This window comes from Strongylocentrotus purpuratus, unplaced genomic scaffold (assembly GCF_000002235.5).
Source record: "Strongylocentrotus purpuratus isolate Spur 01 unplaced genomic scaffold, Spur_5.0 spur5_scaffold_15, whole genome shotgun sequence".
NCBI classification, from domain to species: Eukaryota; Metazoa; Echinodermata; class Echinoidea; order Camarodonta; family Strongylocentrotidae; genus Strongylocentrotus; species Strongylocentrotus purpuratus.
The window spans coordinates 20,963,022-20,980,334 of NW_022145600.1; the positions used below are offsets into that span (position 1 = coordinate 20,963,022).

The following is a 17,313-nucleotide window of genomic DNA, read 5'->3' on the forward strand; positions in this document are numbered from 1 at the left end:
GGTGTATTTTTAGATTAAAGAAATATTGTATTGGGGAGCAAAACCGCGAATGCAGTGAAAAAGTGAGCAACACAATTTGAAGATAATGCGATCTTTAACTGGGAGCCAGTGTAGCGGCTGCAAAGCAGAGGTGATATGGGTACGCTTGGTGGACAAATAATCATAATAATAATAATAAAAGAAGGTTCTTGTATAGTGCTCATGTCTGTCAAACTTGATGAAATTATTATCCTGGCTCTAGCATGGCTGCTTTTATGGCGCTCTAGCATTTTAAGGAATTAATTCCTGCCAGGTACCCATTTACCTGACCTGATAAATGTAGATTACTGTCTTGTCAAAGGATATTGGTGCCGTGACGGGACTCAAACCCCGAGCCATGTGATCCACAGCCCGGTGACGTATCCACTCGGCCGCGACATCTTCATCCGTTTATACAATGTCACTTACCTTCCATCTCAGTCGAGCTGGAAAGACCAATAAAAAGAAAGAACAAGATAACCGAAGCGAAGATGAAAACGACTCTGGAACAATTCATTGCTCTTCCTTAGTGTATGATCTTGACTTTGAAGAAATTAAAGGTTAGTTGAAGTTTGACGTAGAAAATGAAGCAGCTGTTAATCTATGCAAGTGATAGGAGTTTCGAAATACACCTGGAACAGATGAAAGCGTGACTGTTGTGTCGGAGGAGTAGGTTGTCTTGTGTTGAACGCAAAGAATGAAATTGTCATAAATGTGAAATCTGTTATGAACAAAAACTAATATTTCACATTGAAATTTGATTAAACCAATAAAATTAAAAAAAAGTAATTGTCCAGCGTGACGCAATATTAGCCTTCGCTCCAGTCTCCTTTTTCTGCGTTTTAAGATCATATTACAAAATAAACGAATGAATGATCCATCTTCCTGATTGTTCCAAAATGGTATGCCTCATGGTAACGTCATGGAGAATGTTATGTAATTGCTTACCTCTATAAATAAGATATAAGTATCAAGATGCCGTTGAACATATAAATAGTACATGAAATACTCTATATACTCCTTGATAGAAGGCAAATCTAGAGAGCAAGAGATTTACACCCTCATATTGAATAATGTATTACCCTAAATAACACAATAGCAGATTTGTGTGTTTCGAACCAATTACTGATAAAGAGAGGATTATACAATTGGAGTGATTGATGATTCGTATCGGGATTTCGTTTTATTGGCATATATATTCTTCTTCTTTTTTCATTTAAATGTCAAATTTCTTTTTAAAAGATATTAAGCGGAGCTTTTGTCATGTGATTGCATTGTGAAAGATACTTTTTGGAAGCGATGGGGCAAGGTTAATCACCAATATAAGTATTGGTATATATATATATTGAGGTTTTGGAATCATCAAAATAATGAGAAATTGGCCCAGTTTTGTTCAAAGTCACATGCACTTTTCATATAAAATATATGGGACTACACAAGCATGCGGCAGGAATGAGGTTGGGGTCGACAATCTTTTGCTTTGGTTGGTCTGTTTGGTTAACCTGACTACTAAGAAAGCATGTGTATGCCTGTAGGTAAGCAATCAGGGGACCGACGGCTTTAAGTCATCTCAGAGGAACTTGGTAATGGTGATTATTGCCTTACCAAAGGGCAGCAACGATTTGGTTTTGAGTCCCCGGACGATATCTGTTTGTAAATATAATAACAGTTCAACAAAAAATTGATTCAGTCTTGTTATTTTTTTTAGAATTTGTAGATGTTACAATGGATCAGTTGTGGAAGTTAACTAGACGACATTCTATATACTTTTCTTTTTTTTTCTTTTTTTTACTGCACAAAGGATTTGAAGAGCATTTTATTCACAATTAACCTTAATGTCTGCTTTTCAACATTTTTACATGATTTTGAAACTTATATTTAACTTTTTTTAATTCCGTAATAAATGACCTTTCTAAGATATCCATGAAAGTTACTGAATCTTTCTTAGTAAGTTTATTATCAATAATGTAATAGATCTGAGATTGGCCATTCTGTAGATTCTGATGTGAACAGGAAAGAGATCCCTAACAACCCTCATCCAATGTACACAGGTATAATTATGGTCACGGTGAAAATAGATAATTTACTGCCCTCAACTGCTTTGATATCGCATATACAAAAATAAACAACTACATGTTTCCTTTTTCAGCACAAGAGGGCAGCGTATACCCAACAAACAAAATTGGTAACCTTATGAATTAGCATTAAAATAAAAATTGCTGATGCAAAATTAGATTTTGATCCTTTAAATGGGTTTATAGTGTAACGAGTCGCCATATAAAGGGGGGGGGGTGGCTTATTGGGTAGTGTGGGGGAGGTTACGCAATGCAGTCAGTGTGTGGTTGCCACTCTCGGTTGCCCATCTACTCTCGTGCGTAGCTACACGACACCTGGGGGGTGTTTCACAAAGATCCTAAATCGAACTTAACTCTAAGTTGGACTTACAAATTATTGAGAGCCATTTGTAGCCTTAAAAGAATCAAATCAAGAACATGAAATCTCCTTGATAATAGAAAATATGAATGATTTGAATCAACATTTTATTGCCTTTTAAAATAAATTTTACAAAATATTTTCCTAGATGCCAACGGCTTTCCATATTGTTAAGTTCAACTTAGAGATAAGTTCAATTTAGGATCTTTGTGAAACACCCCCAGGTCCCTCAAGCTCCGCCATGTTTGCTTTACTTATTCATGTATGTTAATGTATTAATCACTTGGCTAATCACGGTGCACCAATATTGGCGATTAAGTGTCCTCTAAATCCTTTATTATAATGAGGGCCCAATATGATTTTCACTGATTACGTATACAGCTTCGTACTGTTGGAGAGAAAAATAATCAAGTCAAACTTATTCAAGCTTTTTAATTTTTATCAACACTGGGAAAAACACATATCAATAGTTTCTTCAAAACACTAGCTATAGGTCCACAAAAGTGTCATGGCAATGTGGCCTTTTCCAACCAAAAATAATTACAACTGTCATAATTGCTGATTATTTTGGAAGGTTGGAATGGTTGGTGTCATACGGATATTGATGTATTGCGTGTTTAATACATTTTTTGTTATTGTTTCTATCACCATCAAGAACAAGAAAAGACTTATAAATTTACAGTAAGTAATCTTTAAATGGATCGATATGATCAAATTTTATCTGTATAATCAGTCCATGATGGCCCAAGCTGAAAAAATAGGAAAAAGTAGAAAGGGGTGGGAATATTAGAGGCATAATCGTAGAGGGGAGTGGGGGGGGGGGGGGAGAGAAACACAGATATAATCTATGTGGGAAAATTGGAATGAAATTTGAAATGTATCATTCTCACATTTTGTGTGCGTGTGTGTTCGAGGGGAGGGGTGTTCATCTAATTTCAGATTTAAAGTTTGACACCCCCTCCCCTCTATCTTTTGAGAACCCAAACAAGCGTAGTTATATCAGCTCTTCCAAACCCTGTCAGTTAGAGGGGCAGTTCACATGAAACGATTCAGGGAATATGATGGTGGTACCCCCCCCCCCCCCCCACCTCCACATGCTCCAACTATTTGTAATACATATTTGAACATGATATTTGCAACTGCTTTCACATTTTCTCCCTATCTCCATCTCCCCCTCCCCTCCTCTCTCTCTCTCTCTCTCTCTCTCTCTCTCACACACACACACACACACACACACACGCACATACACACAGGGACACACCCACACACACACAGCATCCCACACCGTTATATATGTCTCATTTTCATGACATCAACATCTCTCACTATTAAATAGTTCTCACTTCTAGCTTTCCCTGTCTTTTTCGCGCGATCTCTTTCTCTCTATCTCTCTGTTCTCTCACGTTCTATTTCCAGACTTTTTCCACTTGTAATTCAATTCATCCAACGGTATGCACATTAAAAATCAAAAGATATGAATAGAATATTATATATAAGATTATATGAATTATGTTAAATTTATTTCTTTTTCTTCAAACAACAAAATATTACAATTCACCATGGTTACAGATTATAACATTGAAGGTCAGATATTAAGCTCAAATAGCCTCATCTGCTACTTGAAAGTACATGTACTACAATTTCAATCTTATGCATTTGCAACATTACTTTTTCCCAATTTTTAAAACAAAGCATAGGCAAATTCTAAGTCCTATTTCTTTCTTTCTAGTGAATGTATTGTATCATGATTTGCAACGTATTACAAAATAAATTATAAAAACATGATAATTTCTTTCTTTTTACCCATGACTGAAAATCGCAATTTTTTTTCCAGTCAAACTATGACCATCTAATGTACAAAAGATTATCCTCTAGAGTGATGGTTGAATTGTGGTCCGAACTCACACCCGGGGACATATCGGGCTTTTTATTAATAATAATGCGTGAGGTTGAAATCGATCTTTCTCTATACTTAATATGTGATCAGGGGTTTTGGGAGCGATGAAATATCCAAAAAGGAGTGGAGCAATTAAAATACGTTTAGACTTAATGGTGACGACGCAGCTAATATGTAAATGATGCAGTTAGGCCTAAAGGAGAAAAAAGAGGGAAACTAAAAAAAGTGTAAAATTGTAGAATGATAACAATTGAAAAGAAAGAATAACACAAGGAAAGATAGGAGAAAAATGAAATGAGAGGGGATAGCTAGACTTGTACTTAAAACCAGTATAGAAGATAGAAAATGATTAACAAGTCAATCATGGACTTTGAATGTGTGTCCATCACTGACAGTGATGGGCCTAGGTTTAAGATGAGTCATCAAAATGGATTTAAATTTACAATAAATTAAATCATATTCTAGCTCAACACTGCAAAAGTCGGAAGATCAACTAACAAAATATTTCAAACAAAAAAAATTCTGATGAACACACAAATCTAATGAAGTGATTTAAGTCGCGCCGACACCGGCCTTATATCAAGTCGCTGTGCCTTTCCGATCACATGAGATAAATAATCCTGTAGGCCAACAGATTAGTCATTTAAAACATTACAAAACGTCGAATTGATATTGCGTCCAACTTTTACGACCGGGGAAATACTATGTACGAAGCCGATATATTAGAACAAAGATGTTTCAAGTTTCAAGTTTATTTATTTCCACTTTATCGAAGAAAACATAATTGAACACAATGAATATGGTAATAATTATAACTAAATATACAATATAGAAACATAATGTACATTGTAATAGTTTTAACAAAAGATACAATAATAAGTATGATAAATACATTGAAGAAAAAAAAAGCTAAATAAAGTGGGCGATCTACTAAAAAGCAAAGCTTGTATTATGTAGGTCCCAGTTAATAGGTTCTTTTATTAAATTAGGATATCTGAATAAATATAAGATATTTACAAAAGCATATGAATATACGAGGGTAGTCTTTAAATCACATTTCACTAAACATAGCGTAAACAATTGAGAGAAAAAAGGGAATAGTTCTTCGCTTTCCTCAGCATAACCAAATATATACAAATTAAATAAAAAAAGGACCCGTGCTTATTTTAGCACTACTTGTGTGGAAAGAAAGAATAATTGCAAGGAAACCAATTAAGAAAAGAGAAATGATACGTATCCTTGTATAGCTAAGACCAAGTCCTACGGAATATTATTTGGTTCAGATAAACCATAGGTCCTATTTTCAGCATTTATTAATCAAGGTTTACCCGTAGAAATAAAATTCTTTTTATGATGCCCCAACAGTAAAGGCATGAAGATTGAGAACATCATAATCCAATCTTCAGTATTTTCTTTGTGTTTGTATGTGGGGTGTGTTTGCGTTGACTTTATCAAATTAATACCATTATGTTGAAATTCATGAAAATGTAGGCCTTCGTTCAAAAGATGATTCAGAAACCTAATAATTAATAAGTCAAGGCAAACCTTTTCGCGTTAATTTTCCCTTCATTGCTACACTTATAAATGACGAAGTGTATTTTTCTTTTATAACGCTCCATTACATAATGGCAATAGTCTGACCCCAAAAGGCGTGTTATAAATCATTTGACTTTTAACCATGTAATGGATATAGAATTTACACAATCAAATACAGAATTATTTACATACAGTCATGTACTCTTAACATGACTAAACAATTACTTTAAAGACTGGACAGTATTTGTCTGGTTAAACAGATATTGATCATTTATCTAACATCATTTAGCTAAGACCAAGTCCCACGGAATATTATTTGGTTCAGATAAACCATAGGTCCTATTTTCAGCATTTATTATTAAGGTTTACCCATAGAAATCAAAACCTATTTATAGTGCCCCAACAGTAAAGGCATGAAGATGAGAACATCATAATCCAATCTTCAGTATTTTCGTTGCGTTTGTGGGGTGGGTGTGCGTAGACGTGTTTGTGTAGACTTTATCTGATTAATACCGTTATGTTGAAATTTATGAAAACGTAGGCCTTCGTTCAAAAGATGATTCAGAAACCTAATAATTAATAAGTCGAGTTAAACGGTTTCGTGTTAACTGTCTCTTCATTATTTATAAATGTTGAAGTGTATTTTGTCTTAATAAAGTTACATTACATAATGGCAGTAATAAGACATGAAAGGCGTGTTTTAAATAATTAATTTTTCAATATTTACAATGTATTGGATATAGAATTCACACAATCAAATAAAGAATTATTTACATACAGTCATGTACTCTAAATCATGACAAAACAAATTCTTTCATGTGTTGGCGATTTTAACTTTTTTTTCTGGTTAAACAGATATCTATCATTTTCAAAATTAAATCTATATGCACATGTACAATACAATTACAAGTTGGTGTCATTTTCTACTTCTAAACTATCATTTTAAACATGAAAAGAATTAAATCAACATCTTGATCGAAAAAATCTCTGTTAATAATTATGGTCTTAATTGGTATTTCAAGACATCGATATATGAAGAAGAAGAATTGATATCTATATACATCCTTAACGTAAATCACGTGTTTACGCAAACCATTATCATGATGGTTAATACCACCAAGACAAACTTCGACTCAAAGCCTATTGTTTCTCATAATATTTAAATCCCTCGTCTTCAACCAAGTCGACACCGGTACCACCTACCACTTGGTTGTTGAGCTCACACACACCGTTGCCGATGTTAAATGACACGCAGTCATCTCGCTTGTTACACTCGGCACCGCATTTGACCAATGACAATCCATGTTTGGTTTTAATCACGTGATTTCGAAGGCGCCGTCCCTCGATCCGTTTGAAGAGGGAGGTCTTCTGGTGGACTATGTCTGCTTGTGATGGTGTTGTAGGCAATGCCTGGTGAATTGTGGTAAAATCTGTGGAAAATAACCGAAATAAACATTTGATGTGACGTTTGACGATACCTATTAACGTAGGTCTATATCAAAGACGATCGCAAAGGCTTTCAAAGAATGAACCTTAATCAAGTTCAATAGCCTTGGTCATCACCTTTTAAAATATGCGAGCATTGCAGCGACGTATTTCCTATTCCAAACATGATTTCTTTGGGATATATGAAATAGTGTATTTTAATTGCCTTTGAATTTATTTCTAGGAAGTCTTTGTGAACGTGTTATGAATTAATATAAAGTTTAAAGATGCGATGCTGGGCAAAGATTGTACCCTTCCAACCCACTTAAAGATTACGTAGGCATACACTTGACATAAAAATACATGTAGCATAAGACTACACCTGACTGATTTTTTTAAAGGCCAAGTTGAAATTTCATGTGGCCTGTCGAATAATATTTCTCCTGAAAGATCGTTGACACCACACACTGTCTAAAGCAACAGTTTGAGTTTTTTGTTCACCTCTCTCTCTCTCTCTCTCTCTCTCTCTCTTTATGTTCATTGTTTTATTGTTTTCTTCATTTCTAATGATTTTAAAAGAATGTTTACGCAAGTCCATTGGTACAATAACTAAAGTACAATACCTATATCGAATTACATTACAAGGCAACGGATGCCTTTAATTTTTCATACGATAGAATCGTTTTTTGTTTATTTGTGTCGGGGAGGGGGGGGTGAGGGGCTTTGGATGCTGCAGACGCAAACAAATATTAGTCAAGCATCCCCCGTGCTGTCTCCCTCCCCCCGCCATCGTTCATATCAATAATGAGACAAGTATTTATTATTGAACAAAACTAACTCAACATCTGTAATCTGGGCTGAGATATGAACCCTAAACATTCGGATTAAGATTCCAGTGAATGAACCACTTTACCATGGCAGCTCCACATAATTTTGTGAATACTTACCTGGCGTTGGAGTCCGATCTTCTGTAGGCGTTTCAGGAGTGGCCTGATATCAAAAAGAAATGTACCATTCTTTCCTGTCAGTATAATCATGATAGATTATTTCATGACATAACTTTAATCATTTTATTGTGATACGTATATTTCATGAAAACGGGATAATATAGAATTACATTCGTAACTTAGTAGAAAAATATGAAACGACCCAGTTACCTAGCAATGATAGATGTGTATCGTGATATGAAACCTATTTCTATTCTCACTCATAATCGATGTTTGATACTTTCATTTGTAAGTAAGAAACAGAAAAATCTATGTCAAAAGTACATTGCACAAATATATAAAATGAACTAAATGAATGATTGGATAAGTGATTAAGCGAGTGAGTAAAATAGAATGAATGAATTGTAATTTGAACGTTAAATCATTTCATCATGTTATGAAAAAATTATCTATAAAATAAATGAGTTAGTTATTTAAATAACACCGAATTATATTCTTCCCAGTAAATGTGTGTACGTCCCATGACCCCGTTATTGGATAACTCACACTTGTTGACCTTGTCGGCACGGTTGTTTCACCTCTGACACCTATGTTTGGAATAAGAATAGCATTAAAAAGACGAGCATTAAAAGATGCAATGCTAGGTAAAGACTAACCCCTTCCAACCCACTACAAGGTTACGTAGACCTACACTTGACATGGAAATACATATAGCACATCTCTATACCTGACCGATTTATTAAAGGGTAAGTTGAAATTTCATGTAGCCTTTTGGATAACGGCAACGGATTCCTTCAATATTAACACAACGGCAGACTCGTGTATCTTCAGGGGGCAAGGAAGTTTGAATGCGGCGCCCCCAAATGTATTTTTTCTGGTCCCAATCCCGCCCTAGTGTTTGCCCCATTTTGATAATGATAAAACATTCAATTATTACACCAAATTATATCAAAATCTTAACTCAATATCTGTAAACGAGGATACGATACAAAATGACGAAAATGTCCTAAGGCGAGGCGTCAAAAATAAATATACCAGCCAGCGGCAGCTAACTGCACTTGTGCGTCCTGGCTGCATTTTTTAAATTAGCTCAGCCGGCTACCGCTGGCGGTAGGACCCTCAATTAACTCATGATGTCATCATAATGGTCTCCGAACAAAAGCATGCGCCGGCTGCCGCCTTTCGAAAGGAAACCGAGCCTCAGGCTAATAAGTGAAAAATAATTGCCCCAGCCAGGCTTCGGCCGTAATTGCAGCCTCGATGCGCCAATACGTGAGGCGGCAGCCTGCTGGTATCGATATTTTTGACGCCTCGCCTAAGTAGAAAAGCTACCTCGGCTTACTGGCCCACTGCATCAAATACTTGTATGTTTATTATACATTTCCTTCTCTGGGTTGCCAGTGTCGTGAGCATGAGGCCAGGCAATCCACACAAAATCACAATAATAACAACAACAACAACAACAATGATAATAATACTACTACTACTAATAAAATGATAATAGTTACATTTATTTAGCTTTTAATCATAATGTTTCTAATTTCTGTATGCCTACTCTATTAATCAATATTGTTTTTCTGGTTTGTCTGATCTTAAATAATACGTGATAATAATGATAATAATCATAATTTTGTTTACAGGAAAAGCCTCATCAGCTTCAGTGCTGTTTTGCCAGAGGGCCCTGCAATTATTATTACACTATGAATTGCCAGGTACCCATTTACAGCTGGGTTGGAAGTGGCGAATGTGCGTTTATGTCTTGTCAAAGGACATTGGTGCCGGTCTGGGATTCGAACCCTAAACATAAGGAGTGAGAGCCAAGTGAATGAACCACTTTACCATGACACCTCTACATTATTTTGTGAATATTACCTGGCGTAGGAGTCCGTTTTTCTGTAGGTGTTTCAGGAGTGCCCTGTTATCAAACAGAAATGTACCACTCTCTCCCGTCAGTATAATAATAACAGGTTATTTCATGAAATAACTTTCATTATGTTATCGTGAATACTTTATTTCATGAAAACGGGGTAATATAGAATTACATACGTCTATGAAAATATGAAACGACCCGGTTACCTAGCAATAATCGATGTTTAATACTTTTATTTGTAAGTGAGAAAAAGAAAAATCTATGTCAAAATTACATTGCACAAATATATAAAAAGGAAACTAGAAATGCAATCGTGTCACAACGATGTGCGTGCAATGACGCCATGTTTCTACGTGCCAAACGAAAGAGCTTCTCTCGCCCTATCCAGAGCAATTTGTACGAAGTCTGTAGCTTCTGTGATATTGGAGATAGGTAGGGCGAAAGAAAGGCCTCAACAGTGACCTTGATGGGATGGTAGTGACTATGCCTACGAAGTTTGAAAGAAATTGGGATATGGGAAAGGACGTGGAAAGGGCTCGCAAGCACTGCGTGCAAAAACCAAGGGGATTTGGTGCATGTTCGTCATTGCAATAAAGATCGTTCTGGGGGTCAAAAGCGTGAACCCGATATGCCCCATAGACAATGCGTGTAATGCATGAGCGGAAAACGTACAGGATCTGTATTATGACCGGAGTTAAATTGTTTTTTCTCTCTCTCTTTATGTCTCTTTATGAGCCGTATTTGGTATCATTAGAAAGAGAATTTCATGAATGTTATTGTAAACCACTCTCTTTTTTCCCATGATAATCCTATCGAAACACGTGATGTAAAATAGATTTATAGGACAAAATGGCGTCTTAAATAGCCACATTGACCAATTTTAAAAATCCGGCCATGAGGTGCCCTGCGTATTGGAACTCGGCATGTCACTGCAAATTTTCAAGGAAAAAAAAGGACGTTTAAGGGGCGAAAAGCAGTCTGAAAAAATGACGTCATAGCCGATACGTGTTAGATTCGGGCGGAAACTCGGCGGAATTCGTGTAGTGATCTTTGTTCAAATGCGATTTATTCACAATTTTCTGTGTGAACATATACTATACTTGGTATCATTCGAAAGGTCACTTCATTGCGGTCAGTTTGACACCATTGTTATCTTCGCGCAATGTATTGCACGCATTTAACGCGCTATCACGCAATGCATAGTAAATACATCATTTTTTTAGATAACTTTGCGCTGACATAATCAAATTTTACCAAACTTTGCGGACAGTTGTCACGTATATAAATACATGTGTGTGCCAAGTTTTATTGACGTAGGTCAAAGGATCGTAATTTTAGAGCAAGTTGAAGTTATTTTGGAATTTTCTTGAAAATGGCGAATTTGGAGGGCAATTTTCTCAAATTTGGTCAGTGATAGGGTATATAATTTTGTATATGGCTGGAAAGGGCATATCTTCAAGTATCTAAATCCAAAAAAGGGTACGGGTTTGCCAAGCCATTATGGAGATACGGCCACAGAGAGAAAGCCAATTCCCAGAACTTTAGAGGGCGCTATTTATGTTGTGCAAAGTCATTGGAGCGTGAAATTTGGCATGGCTATGTGCAATTATGAGATAAGGATACTGTGAGATTTAAATACAAAACGGAATTTATATGAGAAAGTTATGGCAGTTTTAGATTATTTAGGTGTCAATTTTTCAAGAATTTGAGAGATAGTTGACGGAGTCGGTTTCAGATTTGAATTTTGAGTATGAAGATGGCATTTTGAAGGGCAGGTTATACGTCGCAGATAAAAGAACATCTCTTAGACTATCTAGAGGAATTTGTTAGAAATGTGTAGGATCTAGGATAGTGGAGATAGGAAGGAAGAAAGAAAGGCCTTAAAATGGACCAGAAACGGACAAAATGGCGCCTGGACGGTTATGCATGAGTGATTTCGAAAATCGAAGAATGTAGTGACCTTGAAGGGATGTTAGAGACTATGCCTATGAAATGTGAAAGGAAAAGGACATGAGAAAAGCACCTAACTAGGAATAACAAACATTACGTGCAAAACGAATGCGATTTCCTGACGATAAGGATAAGGAAAAGGAAAAGGAGGAAAAGGAGAATATTAATGGGGCAGAATGTGAACGAAAACAAGGCAATGACGAAGGTCGTCATTGCAATAAATGAATGCTTGAATGAATAAGTGATTAAGGGAGTGACTAAAATGGAATGAATGAGTTAGTAAATTATTTGAATAACACATAATCATATTCTTCCCAGTAAATGTGTGTATGTCCTATGACCCCGTTATGGATAACTCACACTTGTTGACCTTGTCGGAACGGTTGTTTCACCTCTGACACCTATGTTTGGAATAAGAATAGCATTAAAAAGACGAGCATTAAAAGATGCAATGCTAGGTAAAGACTAACCCCTTCCAACCCACTACAAGGTTACGTAGACCTACACTTGGCATGGAAATACATATAGCATATCCCTAAACCTTAACGATTTATTAAAGGCTAAGTTGAAATTTCATATAGCCTGTTGGATAATTTCATATTTATTTCTAATTAAATTACAATGCAACGGATTCCTTCAATATTTACAAAACGGCAGACTCGTGTTTTTTTTTTTTTAGGGGGCGAGGAGGTTTGGATGCTGCGCCCCCAAAGGTATCATTTATGGCCCCAATCCCGCCCTAGTGTTTGCCCCATTTTGATAATGAGAAAAATTATATTATTGTACACAATTATACAAATCTTAACTCAATATCTGTAAACGAGGATACAATACAAAATGACGAAAATGACGAAGTAGAAACGCTACCTCGGCTTACTGGCCCACTGCCCCCAAATGCTTGCATGTGTATTGTACATTTCCTAATCTGGATTGCCTGTGTCGTGAGCATGAGGCCAGGCTATCCTCACAAAATAACAACAGCAACAACTACAACAACAATGATGATAATAATACTACTAATAAAATGATAATAGTTACATTTATTAGCTCTTAATTATAATGCTTCTAATTTCTGTATGCCTACTATCATAACCAATAGTGTTTCATCTGGATTTGCTCTATGTTAAATAATAAAGGATAATAATGATAATAATCATGATTTTGTCTACCAAGAGAAGCCTCGTCAGATCCAGTGCTATTTTGCCAGAGAGCCTTGCAATTAGTATTACTTTAGCGATCGCCAGGTACCCAATTAAACGGGGTAGGAAGTTGCAAATGCTGATCTTGCCAAAGAAAATTGGTGCCAGACTGCGATTCAAACCATGAACATTAGGATTGAGAGTCAAATGACTGAACCACTTTACCATGACACCTTCACATCAGTTTGTGAATACTTACTTGGCGTTGGAGTCCGTTCTTCTGTAGGCGTTTCACGGCTGGCCTGTTATCAAACAGAAATATACAATTCTTTTCATTCAGTATAATCATAATACATTAATTTATGAAATAATTAAAATTCTATATATGATATGTAGATTTCACGAAAAAGAGGATATTTCAGAATTACATGCATAACTAAGTAGAAGAATAAGAAACAATCCAGTAACCAAGCAATCAGTATCAAGTGTATCGTTTTATCATTCAACTTGGTTTATGAAACTTATTACTGTTCTAACTATCAACAACTAAATGAAATTAAATAAATGCATGAATGAATAGGTGATGAAGCGAGTGAGTAAAATAAAATAAATAAATTGTAAGACGAATTCAATTGTGATGTTATACAAAATTTCATCTGAAAAAAAAATAGTTAGATATTTCTTCATATTACACTAAATTACAGTCTTCTTGGGAATTTTTGTGTGTCACATGACCCCCTTATGGAGGATAACTCACACTTGTTAACGTTGTCGGCACGGTTGTCTCATCTGTAACACCTGTGTATGGAATAAGAATAGCATTAAAAAGATGATCGAGGATTTAAACAATTTAATTTATAGGAGGAAAAAAGATCGACAGTGATCTTTATTCAATCACAGTGGCGGATACAGGGGGGGGGGGAGGACAGGGGGCACGTGCCCCACCCCCCCCCCCCGCCAAAAAAAAAATGTTATAATCAGCCCTAAATTTGCCCAAAATATACCGAAAAACAGGGGCGTTCCCCCCCCCCCTCCCCGGCCCAAAAATAATATAACATAACATAACATAATATAATATGACGGTGCAAAATGTCAAATTAGAAAAATTCTTTACCCCCCCCCCCCCCCCCCCCCCCCCCCCCATACCGCTTATTCAGCTGCTGGCTGAGTCGTTGCGATTTTGGGGGGACTAAAAAAAAATATATATATATATTCTCTTTCCCACACGGTGCCCCCCCACCCCCCCCCCCCCCCCCCCCCCTCTCCGGCAAGAAATTCCTGGATTCGCGCCTGAACCAATAATCGACAAATCAGCTGGAGATGCAGCTTTTACCTCTCCTGCTGGCACACTCCGGAACAAGCTACGCCCTCAAATTAAAATCATCACCAACATGCTAACAGTAGAAACATTCAAACAGAGTTTGGAGACCTTCCTGTTCTAAAACCTTACGCATTCTTTTAACTTAAACTTTCACTGCTTGGTAACACTAACTCGTGGATGCCATCTTAGTGGAAAAGGTGCTGTATGAATTACAACTATATCATTATGAAACATGTAGAACACTTAAAAAACTTTGCCAATACATAGTTATGAATACATAACATAAACATTCACTTCTCTACGCATCCCCAAATAAGAACAACTTGAATATATTTCGATTTTTGTTTCGCAGTTTCAGGTGATTGTTATGCAATTAATTTTGCAGTGGGTTCAACGTTCATGATTTATTTCTCTTGAAAATTATGTAATTACTTGATTTATTGGATGCATTTTATATTAAAGCTCCTTGAAACGTTAAATGTTCATCCTTTTTTACTTTCATGCAATTACATATAAATAACAACATTTGTTTTAGGAGGAGCGCCGGGGCTTGGGGATTTGTGCATTTATTCTGCATTTGCCTCTCATAGATTAATATTTTTTCTAATGTTATGTTCAGGTGCAAGATTTTTTTTTTTGTTCGAGGGGGTTGGGGGGGGGCTGATTTCCTGCCAATTCTAGAACCGCTACTGCTTACATTCATAATCAGCGTAGATGTAGGTGTACTCCCCTGGGCACGTTGATCCCGCCGAGCATGAGACAGTGATGATACATGGATTGACCGTCGCGCAATATGGAGCCCACTGTGCCGTCTTGTCACTGTTATCACACTGGCTCTCCAGAGAGGGGTCATAAGCATCGCAAGAAGGGACTATCACACAAACTCCTTTGCTGATGCTGATAGTTGATCCTGGGTCACACTCGATCGTGATCGTTGGAGAATTGCCATCTCCTCGACACTCTGTAACTATGCACAGTGTGATACAAAGTTGTAATTATGATGGCAAACACATTCCCATCTTCAATTACATTACACAATATATTAAACATACATCTATATTCTTTCAGATTAATTTATTTTCATTTAGATCAAATACAAAACATTATTTTAAGAAAATGAGTGACAATAAAAGATTACGATTATATTACATTGTTTAAATCATTTAGGTTAATAATAGAGAAAAGACATGATTATTTGAAACTGTTTGGTATTCACCCCATCCCGTAGAAAAAAATGAAGAAGTGTAAACTTTTCACAAATGTGGAAGTTAAAATTCCGATGTTTCCAAAAAAAAAGCCAACCGATGAAGTGAGCCTAAGTTTAACGAGGTAAAGTAATATATATATATATATATATATATATATATATATATATATATATATATATCACTAGTTGGCAAAATGTGGCGAAATAATTGAAAACAGAAATATATACTGATTACAACTGATGTATTTTAAATTTCAAAGGATTTCAAACTCCGTTGAAGGAAGAAAAAGTTAATCGGCACAGAAACGTAATGCCATCAGACGCGTAGTGCGATTGTCTACGATTCCAAGCTGATTCGGCTATCATTCTGACTAGAAGGTTTAAATGAACTAAAATTCCGGTTGTTAGTATTCTTATCATCATATAAGCACCTAAATCGGGAAGATGATGCTGGTTTAGGTTCCCATATCTATTACAAGTACCATTTCTTCGGGAATCGGATCGCAGTCGGGTCACGTTGTGCGCTGCATGGCCTTAGGCAAAGTATAATTGATTCTTAGTTTCTCGTCCAGAAATCTCGAAATGACGAGGAAGGGTTCAAATTTAGATATTTCATTTTTGATTAACTTTTCTGCACACAAAATTGCTTCTATGACTTTTTCTAAACATTATTTCATGATCATATTTCATTTAGATTTGCACTTCAACGGCTCAAAACCATGTGAAATGTCATTATTTGAACGATTTTGGTTATCTACTTGTTCCCATTTTGTATACGTATTTTCATTTCACAACGAAAATATGAAACAACAAACTAACTGAGGCGAGTCGTAAAAAGGAAGAAAAATGGGATGAAAACCAGGTTTGAATTAGGTTTGGCCTTAGCCTTTTTTTTAGTACAGGCCTAAATCATGAAATTCCACTATATTGGACAGCAAGGAAATCAAGGTGGCTTTAAAGCACTCTAGCAGTTACAATATGTTCAACTCCTATTTTTTTACAGGATTTATAGAAATGTCTTATATTGATATTTCGTTCCAAAAGAAACCCTCGGTCTTACTTACCTCGGAGTGGCGCACTTCTTTTCTACAAAAGAAATCAAATAAAATTCCGTAAGAAGGCTATATCATTCTGAAAACCTTTTAGCTAAAAAGATACAGGTACAGTAGTGTAAATGCATCAACATGTTATATGTTTGGGTCTTATTTGTGCACGGGAGAGATTTAGGAACCAACAGTTTTAATATGTTGGGGCCACTTTATTGTTGTTTATTGAACGATCAGAAAGTTACTTTATCACTTTAAAAAAAAAAATAGAAAGAAAAATTGCAAAAAAATTAAAAATAATAAATACTGATTTTAGTCTACTCCATGTATTGTCATGAATACGTGAAGTATGAGACATTCGTGAAAAATTAGATAATCGTGTTTTCTTGGACTGAGTGTTACATAGGCTATTGTCTATAGAGAGACGTTGTTCAATTGATGCAAACCTTAAATCACGTAAAACCAATCTAGGGGTTTGGAGAACAAGCACACTCTCACACGGCTTTAAAAAAAAACACGTTTTT

The 17,313-nt window shown here is 36.0% G+C and overlaps 2 long non-coding RNA genes across 2 annotated transcripts; both read right to left on the minus strand.

Annotated features, from left to right (window-relative positions):
• Positions 1–7,286: 7,286 nt before the first annotated feature.
• LOC115924281 lies at positions 7,287–8,907 on the minus strand. Its single transcript, XR_004064258.1, has 3 exons — positions 8,803–8,907; positions 8,257–8,299; positions 7,287–7,314 (listed from the first exon to the last, which is right to left on the minus strand). It is a non-coding gene; the product is annotated as an uncharacterized LOC115924281 (long non-coding RNA).
• A 1,225-nt stretch (positions 8,908–10,132) lies between these two features.
• LOC115924282 lies at positions 10,133–13,517 on the minus strand. The gene is made up of 3 exons (XR_004064259.1): positions 13,475–13,517; positions 12,437–12,477; positions 10,133–10,171 (listed from the first exon to the last, which is right to left on the minus strand). It is a non-coding gene; the product is annotated as an uncharacterized LOC115924282 (long non-coding RNA).
• Between the last annotated feature and the right edge of the window lie 3,796 nt (positions 13,518–17,313).